Source organism: Berghia stephanieae, chromosome 12 (assembly GCF_034508935.2).
Source record: "Berghia stephanieae isolate SIO BIC M18660-M18661 chromosome 12, UCSD_Bste_1.3, whole genome shotgun sequence".
Taxonomy (NCBI): Eukaryota; Metazoa; Mollusca; class Gastropoda; order Nudibranchia; family Aeolidiidae; genus Berghia; species Berghia stephanieae.
In genome coordinates this window covers 19,982,127-19,991,314 of record NC_088371.1, presented here as the reverse complement: position 1 = coordinate 19,991,314, position 9,188 = coordinate 19,982,127, and positions in this window count along the sequence as shown.

The following is a 9,188-nucleotide window of genomic DNA, read 5'->3' as shown; positions in this document are numbered from 1 at the left end:
CCAAGCCAAACAGCAACATAACGTAAAGGACGAGACTAGACGCGTGTTAAGCGATGTGTACTACATTTTATTTTCAATCGAGTCAACGTTGGAAACGGCAAAGTACTCATTTTATACTTGAAATAATAACAAAGACCCGAGTGACGTCAAATGCATTCCATCTGATGTCGCTGATCTCGGATCAACCGAATACGAGCAGCGAATCGTAGGAATCGGCAACTTGCATCCCGAATCAAACATATTCATGAATACTTTTGATCCGGCTAGAAATATTTTAGTGAATGGACCAAGATCTAAATTTTTATGTTCTAAGGGAACAATAGTCCAAAAGATTATAATTTCTTCGTAATTATTTAGTAAAAACACCATAAGAGATCTTGGCTACTATAATCATTTCATAGAACTCAAATAGCATAGTTAAACATTATATTAATTTTGGTCTCCTCGATGGAATATCAAATGGATCAGGTTGCCGGCTAGATCAATCTTTTCATCTCGTTATTTTTTTTTTGGTCAGATTGACGTTTGATATTCTATTAAGGCTCCTTCCGCACTAAGACAAAACTGTCCCAGGACGAATGTGTCCTGTCCCACTAGAGAAAACTTCTATTCAAAAGGGGTATCGCATTAGGACAGGACTGTCCTAGGACACATCTCGCGTATCGCTTGCGCAAATGCATTATCAAAATATTAATAATAATATATCTTTACTGTCCTAAAAAAGTAGCAATTTGTCATTTGGTTACACATTTATAACAATGCAATATTGACATAGACACACTCACACAGATGCACACTAGTAACATCGTAGTCATCGGAAGAAGAAAAAAAGGCATCAAAAACAACATTATCATCATCATAATTCTTGGTCTTATATTTTTACATTTTTGTGCATTTGCATATATATATATATATATATATATATATATATATATATATATATATATATATATATATATATATAATTTTAATATTTACCACAATGTTTGCGACAGTCAACATTAATGTAGACTGTCTCAAACATTGTGGTAAATATTAAAATAATAATTCGCTCCATTGCCACATGTCGAGCACTTTTCGTACCATATTTGTATCAAACACGATTCAATATATATATATATATATATATATATATATATATATATATATATATATATATATTATATATATATATATATATGTATATATACATATATATATATATATATATATATATATATATATATATATATATATATGAGCCAAGGTCAAAAGGTGCCCGCCTGATACCAGTGTTAAGAAAATTTGATTTTTACTTAATTATGGGCTGTTTTCATTGGGTTAATGCTTGTAATCAATTGAAAATATGAAGAAGAGATAAAATTAGATAGCTCAACATACTCTGTTCAACAGAATATGAAATAAACAACTTGAAAGTCAAATTTGAATGCTGTTTGGCATGTGCTTAAAACGAGGTCAACGCATCACCTTTTTAGAAATCATGTAGAAATTAAATGTGATGTTTTAGCTCACGTGATTTAAATTTGACTAATAGTATGAGGTCAAAATTTACTTTTAAACGCAATTGCAGTATATTACATATCTGATTAAGTTTCATATAGAGTTCTTAAAAAGTTGGTGTTGCTTGTGACCTTTGGTGTCATCAAACACAGCACAATACTAAGACTCGACACGAAACTTTAAAGCTCATATTTAATGTTTATAAATTTTTTTATTATGAGAAAAAAGGATAGATTTACTATCTGAATTCAAATCTTAGAGTAAATGTATACCGTTTTGCCGATATTGAGGTTTATTGGTTTTGGTATCATTTGTCACAAGCAACACGGCATGCGTGAACACGTGGAAGTTTGTTTCGTTAAATGGCGATTCGCAATTTTGATCCACCCTTCTTACCAGTCTTTGAAGTGCAGCACTTTCATATTTGCCTTTCCAGCGTGGCTCCAGGCAGAAAAGGTAAGTTGAACTTTGGTGTCATCGCTATTTTACATTGTCACAAGCAACACTTGATATTGGATATTACAAAGTGCCACCAAAAAATTATGTTTTCAGCTGTTATTCTATTTACAAATATGATATTATGACATCTCACATAAGACTGATTTTGACACAATTAATTATTTCCTTGTAATTCTAATTTTTTTTTATGTTTCAGGGTTGTATCAATCAAGAAAAAGACAAAACTCAAGCTTTTGACGAATCCAGATAAAAGAAGGGTTGTCAAGAAATTTGATTTGATTTACTATTAACACACTAAATTACTACAAACTAGCAGATTTGAGCAGTAGGGCGGATGTTACGGTATGGTTACATGAATTCATTACCATGGCTGATATTTATCTAGTGTTTGTTTGACTTCTGGTACTTTTTGTGACCATTGGTGTCATTGGTTAAAATGTCACAGGTGACACTTAAGTTTGAAGTTTCTAATGTATTTCTGTTTTCATGTTCTTCAAAGCTTGAAATGTCATTGAATTACATTTTAACAGGCTATATTATATGTGTTCAGTTGCTATTCTTGATTTATTGAGGCAAAATTGCATTCTAGTGCCGATTTTGACCAAAGTAATAGCAACAATCGTATTACTAATATCTAAGCATATTTCCAATTTGCAAGTATTTAGTCTCTTAAAATATTATCGAATTTCATTTTAGAGTAGGTTATTGTGCTTTTTTGACTGAAAATAATGATGTATTATGGACGAAAGTGTGATTTGGTGTTGCTTGTGACATAAGTAATGGTGTCACCGGTCTTATGTCACAAGTCACATTCAGATGCTCTAATTTCCATGTATATTTCTATTTTTGAAGTCTTTGGTTTCTGAAATATTATTAAATTCCATATTTAACTGTGGTTATTACACTGGTTTGACTGAAATTAATGATTTATTGTCGAAATTGCAATTTGGTATTGCTTGTGACATAAGTAATGGTGTCATCGGTCTAATGTCACAAGTGACACAATGTCGCTAAATAAGATATGATTTGGTCACATTATTTCCCAACATTTTATTCCAAAAGTTTCTGAACATTGCTGGTAATAAGCATATGCAATATTGTTGTTGTTGTTAATGCACAAACATTTTTATGAAATAATATATTTGCATTCTATGTTACTTGTGACCGATGACACCAAAAAGGAACATTTTCTCCAATAGTTGGTATTATTATTGTACTATGATTGTTGTTGATTGTGTCTTTTTGTCTATACTTACTAAATAAAGTTTGATACTCAACAAAAATCATTTGGTTATTGAGTTTTTTGTCTCATTTTGGTGTCACCGGTCACGGGTGACACCAGCAACCTATAGGTATTGTTGACGATATTATGCTGCGTTAGACCTTAAAGTTATCTAAAGGGCCTTTGATTCATGAAGTACAGGGTTTTTGCTACACATATAGAAACATGAATGGACTATTATGTCACTTTTATTTTGAGAAAAAAAATTGGCACCTTTTGACCTTGGCTCATATATATATATATATATATATATATATATATATATATATATATATATATATATATATATATATATCTTATCTTATCATCACCATCACCATATTCATCATCATCACCACAAGAACCTTCCTAATATTTTCGTTACAATCCTCAACTTTCACCATTCCCCTATAACACCATCACCATCTTCATCATACTCCATATTATATTATTTCCTGTAACAAGCTATGAGAGGGAAAGCCTGTGGTCCTCCTCCTCCTCCTCTCTCTCTCTCTCTCTCTCTCTCTCTCTCTCTCTCTCCTCTCTCTCTATCTATCTCTATCTCATTTGCAACTGGGTATAGTGAGGTGATTCCAAGAAAAACATTTTAGGATAAGATCGGAGATCACCATAGTCTATGGATTTGACCCTTGAGCAATCTTTGGGTCATTATAGGATGCACCCAATATTATTTCCTCTTTCTTTCCATTTGTCTTTTTTGTACGTAGTAAAGCACAGAAATATGCAACCTCCATTTCCTCTTTATTGAGAGAGAGAGAGAGAAAAGAGAGAGAGAGAGAGAGAGAGAGAGAGAGAGAGAGAGAGAGAGAGAGAGAGAGATAGGAGGACCACAGGCTTTCCCTCTCATAGCTTATTACAGGAAATAATAATATGGAGTATGATGAAGATGGTGATGGTGTTATAAGGGAATGGTGAAAGTGAAGGGTTGTAACGAAAATATTAGGAAGGTTGTTTTGATGATGACGATGAAGATGGTGATGATGATGATGTTGTTGTTGTTGATGCCGGTTTTTTGGGTTTATTTTTTTCGATGACTACGATGTTGCTAGTGTGCATCTGTGTGAGTGTGTCTATATCAATATTGTATTGTTATAAATGTGTAACCAAATGACAAATTGCCACTTTTTTTTAGGACAGTTAAGATTTATTATTATTATTATTATTATTATTATTATTATTATTATTATTATTATTATTATTATTATTATTATTATTATTATTATTATTATTATTATTATTATTATTATTATTATTATTATTATTATTATTATTATTTTGATAATGCATTTGCGCAAGCTATAATCGAGGTATGTCCTAGGACAGTCCTGTCCTAGTGCGGTACCCCTTTTGAATAGAAGTTTTCTCCAGTGAGACAGGACAAGTTCGTCCTGGGATAGTGTTGTCCTAGTGCGGAAGGAGCCTAAGAGTGGACGGTTAAATAACACGGCCAAAATGACGTGAAAATGTCTATTTTACTCGATTATATTTACCACAAACCTTTTTCTAATGAATTTCCAACCTTCACGGGTAATTTAAGACCACAATGGGACAAGATTGTGAAGCATCCAAAATGAAACTAATGTTTTATTAATAATAATCTATATCATAGATATGAGTCGCGCGCGTGTGTGTGTATGTGTGTGTGTGTGTGTGTGTGCGCGCGCGCGCGTGTGTGTGTGTGCGCGTGTGTGTCTATCTACCAGGTATCATGTCCGAATTAATAGGATAAACGAATTTCAGTGTTCAGCCAATGATAACAATCAAGAACTTAAATTTGTTGTAAGTTTCAGAAACTAAATTCAATTTCCTTAAAGAATATTTTAACTCAGCTTTTGGAACAATGCCTTAAACTTGAATTTTGCCCACGAAATTATATCATTTTGACGCGAATTGGTAAAAATCTTATGTTCTGAGGTCTACCTACCTAACAGGCACACAACAACAAAACAAAACAAAAAAAACCTCACATAATTTTAATAGAAATTCAATAAATACTTTATCTTCTATTCTAATGTCTTACCTCGTCACGGCCTCCAGCAAGAAATGAATAAAATCAGAAATTTACCTCAATAAAACACATTGTGTTATCTCTCTAGTGTCAGGGTCACTCAATTTTTAAACCACATCCTTTGGCCTTCTTTTTGTTTTGGTCCCCCCCCCCCCCCCACCCTCTCTCTCTCTCTCTCTCTCTCTCTCTCCTCTCTCTCTCTCTCTCTCTCTCTCTCTCAGGGTATTACACTCACTTTCGACATTCCTATCGGTAGGCCCCTGGTTCGAATCCCATTCTGGGTGGCGCAAAACGGAGTCCACGTAGAAAGGTTTTTACCCAAATGCTATCACCGCACCCAGGTGTAAATAGAATGTATATCTCAAGCCTCTACCTCGACAACCAAAGGAATATCGTCACATTAGTTAAGAGCTGATATTGTCATACTCACACTTGTTTTGTATAGAAAAGAATTTGAGGAAAAATATTTGTGATCTTTATTGATGCTATGCATTTAGGTACATTACTCACAACATCTGCCCGCCGGCTATAATTGACTTACACACAAATGTGTCACCTTAAAATTTTAAAGTCTGATTGATAGAATTTAGGGAGAATTAATCATTAAAATGGCCGTCTAAAAACAATAGCAAAGAGCTGAGTGACATCAATTTCATTCCCTCTATAAGAACGTAAAATTTATATTTTGTGAGGCTATGTGGACTAGTGGTATGACACTCGCCTTCGAGACCGAAAGGTCCAAGGATCGAGTCTCGCTAGGCGCGAAGCACAGTTGAGTCGTTGAAAAATGCTCTTTATTCACGTTTTGTCACTGTACTCAGGTGAAAATGAGTACCTGGCTGTTAAGAGCGCTGTCTCCGTTAAAAATAAAAAGTTAAATCGCCTAGCATCCGTCATGGTTTGTCCTACATGGTATGCGTTGTTGTCGGCTAGGCAGCCTTTGTAAAGATGACGCGCATCTACAGCGCATTTCCATGCCTTCTCCATGCGATAATTTATTCACTCTCAAAGCCGGTCATTCAAATTCCCATGTTTTAAGACCTGGGTATAGTCACTAGGGGATGTCGTATGATTTAACACAACAAATGGACCCGCAACAGCCGACTTGGACAATAGAAAATGACATATGGATTCTTGTTACTAAGGGAATACATGAAATATTTTGAAGCGCATTGAACATTAACGTGGAAAGGAGCATTTTCAATATTATATTTCAATCACATAGAGTACAAGTAACCTGTTATACGTCTTTCTTTGTAACAGCACTGTTACAACAAGTGTCCGTTCGAATACCAAGGTACTCATAATCCACAGCTGAATTGAATGACCTAATAAGTGTAAAGTTTCTGACGCAAGGACACAATGTCAAACCGAGAAAATTGAGGTCAATGTCACCCATCCAACAACTGACTACATTTCTTTTACGTATTATCACAAAACATTAACCCAATTTGCACTCCAAGGCTACCAGTACCAGATGGCCAAACTTTCACCTGACCAAATTCGACTTCAAAAGTGGCTAAATAGAAAAGCTTTCACCACTAAGACTGACCCCCTTAAACAAATTGAATTTTAACAAACAAAAAATTGAATAGACTAGGATTTAATTCACTGTGACAAAAATTAAATGAATAAAATTTAAAACAAGAAATAAAATTTTATATTTGGCCACCCGCGTGGCCATCTGGCAGCCGAGCTCGAGCCGTCGGAGACACAAGCAAACTCTCGCACGCTTTTAAAAGGTATTTTGTTCATTGTCATGTTGTACAACGCCACTTCCACATCTCATTCATCTGTAGTGTTTCATTCATCCTGTTTTGTTGATAAAGGGGAAACCCGAAACGTTCTTTTGATCTGTTCTTGTAATAAAATTGAAGCTTACAGTCAATTTAATATAATTTAAAACAAATCAAGGGCAGCGTGGCTCAGCGGTACGGTTTTTGCTTCCGAAAGATACAGAGTTCGATCACCCGCCACTGGTCTGTGTGGCCTTGAGCAAGTAACCTCGCCCTAGCTCAAATTGCGTCGCTGCACTGCGGCTGACACAACTCTGTCTACAAGAGACGCACAAGACCGTGGCACTAAACATCCCGGGCATGCATTTTGTCATACAACACGAACGCAACATTCACGGCAACGTTCACTACGTCAAAGACAAATCAATAGTGACAATCAGGACATGACAATAAGTGAAGAGGAAATTCTCAGAATTGAAAGCAGACACTTCAATGTGATATCTGTCAATAAACCTCGACCAACGCCATTCAAGTGGCCAGTTACATCCACCACTAGTGAGAAACCAATGATTGTGATAGGCGACTTTTTAATAGCCACAGCACCAAATGGGGATACAATGAGAACAACGAAGATGGAGATACTGTTGAGGAATGGGCTGACCAATATAATCTGACACTCTTCTATGACGCATGAATAATCCTTTTCAAGCGCTCTCTGGAGAACAGGCTACAACCCAGGCCTTGCATTTGTGTCTTCCAGACATGTCAAAAACTGTCGTCAACCCCATACCAAAATCACAATACAGACCTATCGCCATTGAGGTAGGAACGGTCATGTCTACGAGAACAAACATATTACATGAACTGTATTCGTGGACCTGGCAGCTGCCTATGACACAGTAAATCACAGGAAACTGCTCCTAAAGGTTGCAAGGGTAACTCGTAACACAAAATTATTTGCAATAATAAAATGCCTTATGTCAAGCCATCACTTTTTTTGTGGAAATGGATGGAAAGAAAAGCAGAACACAAATGAACGGACTCCCTCAAGGATCGGTACTTGCACCTATCATTTTCAACGTTTATACCAACGACCAACCTCAGTTTGAGAACATCCGGGGGTTTCTATATGCTGATGATCTGTGTCTTGCGTCCCAGGCCTCTGATTTCAAGACCATTGAGGAGAGACTAACGGATGTCCTGGAGCCACTCTCTGAGCCCACATTTAAAGAACTCACTAAATGCCAACCCAGGAAAAACTCAAGTGTGTGCTTTCCATTTAAAGAACCTCCAAGCCTAAAGAAAACAGGAAACTGAACATCTGCAATGGGAACATATTGGAGAAAACCACATTCCCCATGTACCTCGGTGTTACCGTAGACTGCACAATGTCCTTTTTTCAGAACACAAAGAAAACAAAAGCAAAGGTGGCCACAAGAAACAACTTCCTAATAAAAGAGGCAAAAACTTACATGGGGAGCAGATCCGAAAACAGTCAGGACAACCATACTAGCCCTCTGCTATTCATCAGCCGAATAGGTCTCACCAGTCTGGGCAAGATCCTGCCATGTCAAAATAACACCTGCCCGATCATTAGAGTAACTTGAAACCGACTGCAGTTCCAGTCCTCCATCGGCTGACTGGCATTGCACCTCCCCACGTTCAAAGAGCCATTGCTTCCAAAGCCCAGAAATATAAACAGAAAATGGACCCAAGGCACCCCCTCCATGACCACAGCCCAGTGACAAGTAGAGCTTCACGGTGGAAGAAAGCACCAACTCTGACCATGCAGCTGTATACAGGCGTTCCACATGGAGAGAGTGGAACAATCATGCAAATGAAGCTTTTGGAGATCCGAGAGAAGAACTGTCCTACGGAACTGAGCTCCCCAGGAATGAATTGGTAACACTGAACAGCGCACGGGCAAAACTTGTGAGAACATCTGGAAGCATGAAAAAGTGGGGACTGGCTGAGAGTAGCTCGTGTATATGTGGATGCCCAGAGCAGACATTCTTAGAGAATGCCAGGATGGGCTCAGCTGCACTGACCATGACCCAAGAGTCTGTTCCCCAGATGCTGTGGAGTGGGTTCGGTGTTGGTGCGACAAGCTATGACGATGATGACTTGCAAAATGAATAAGTCTTACACCTTCCAACATATAAGTAAGATGACAAAGATTAGAATGTTAGGATGCTGATCTTTT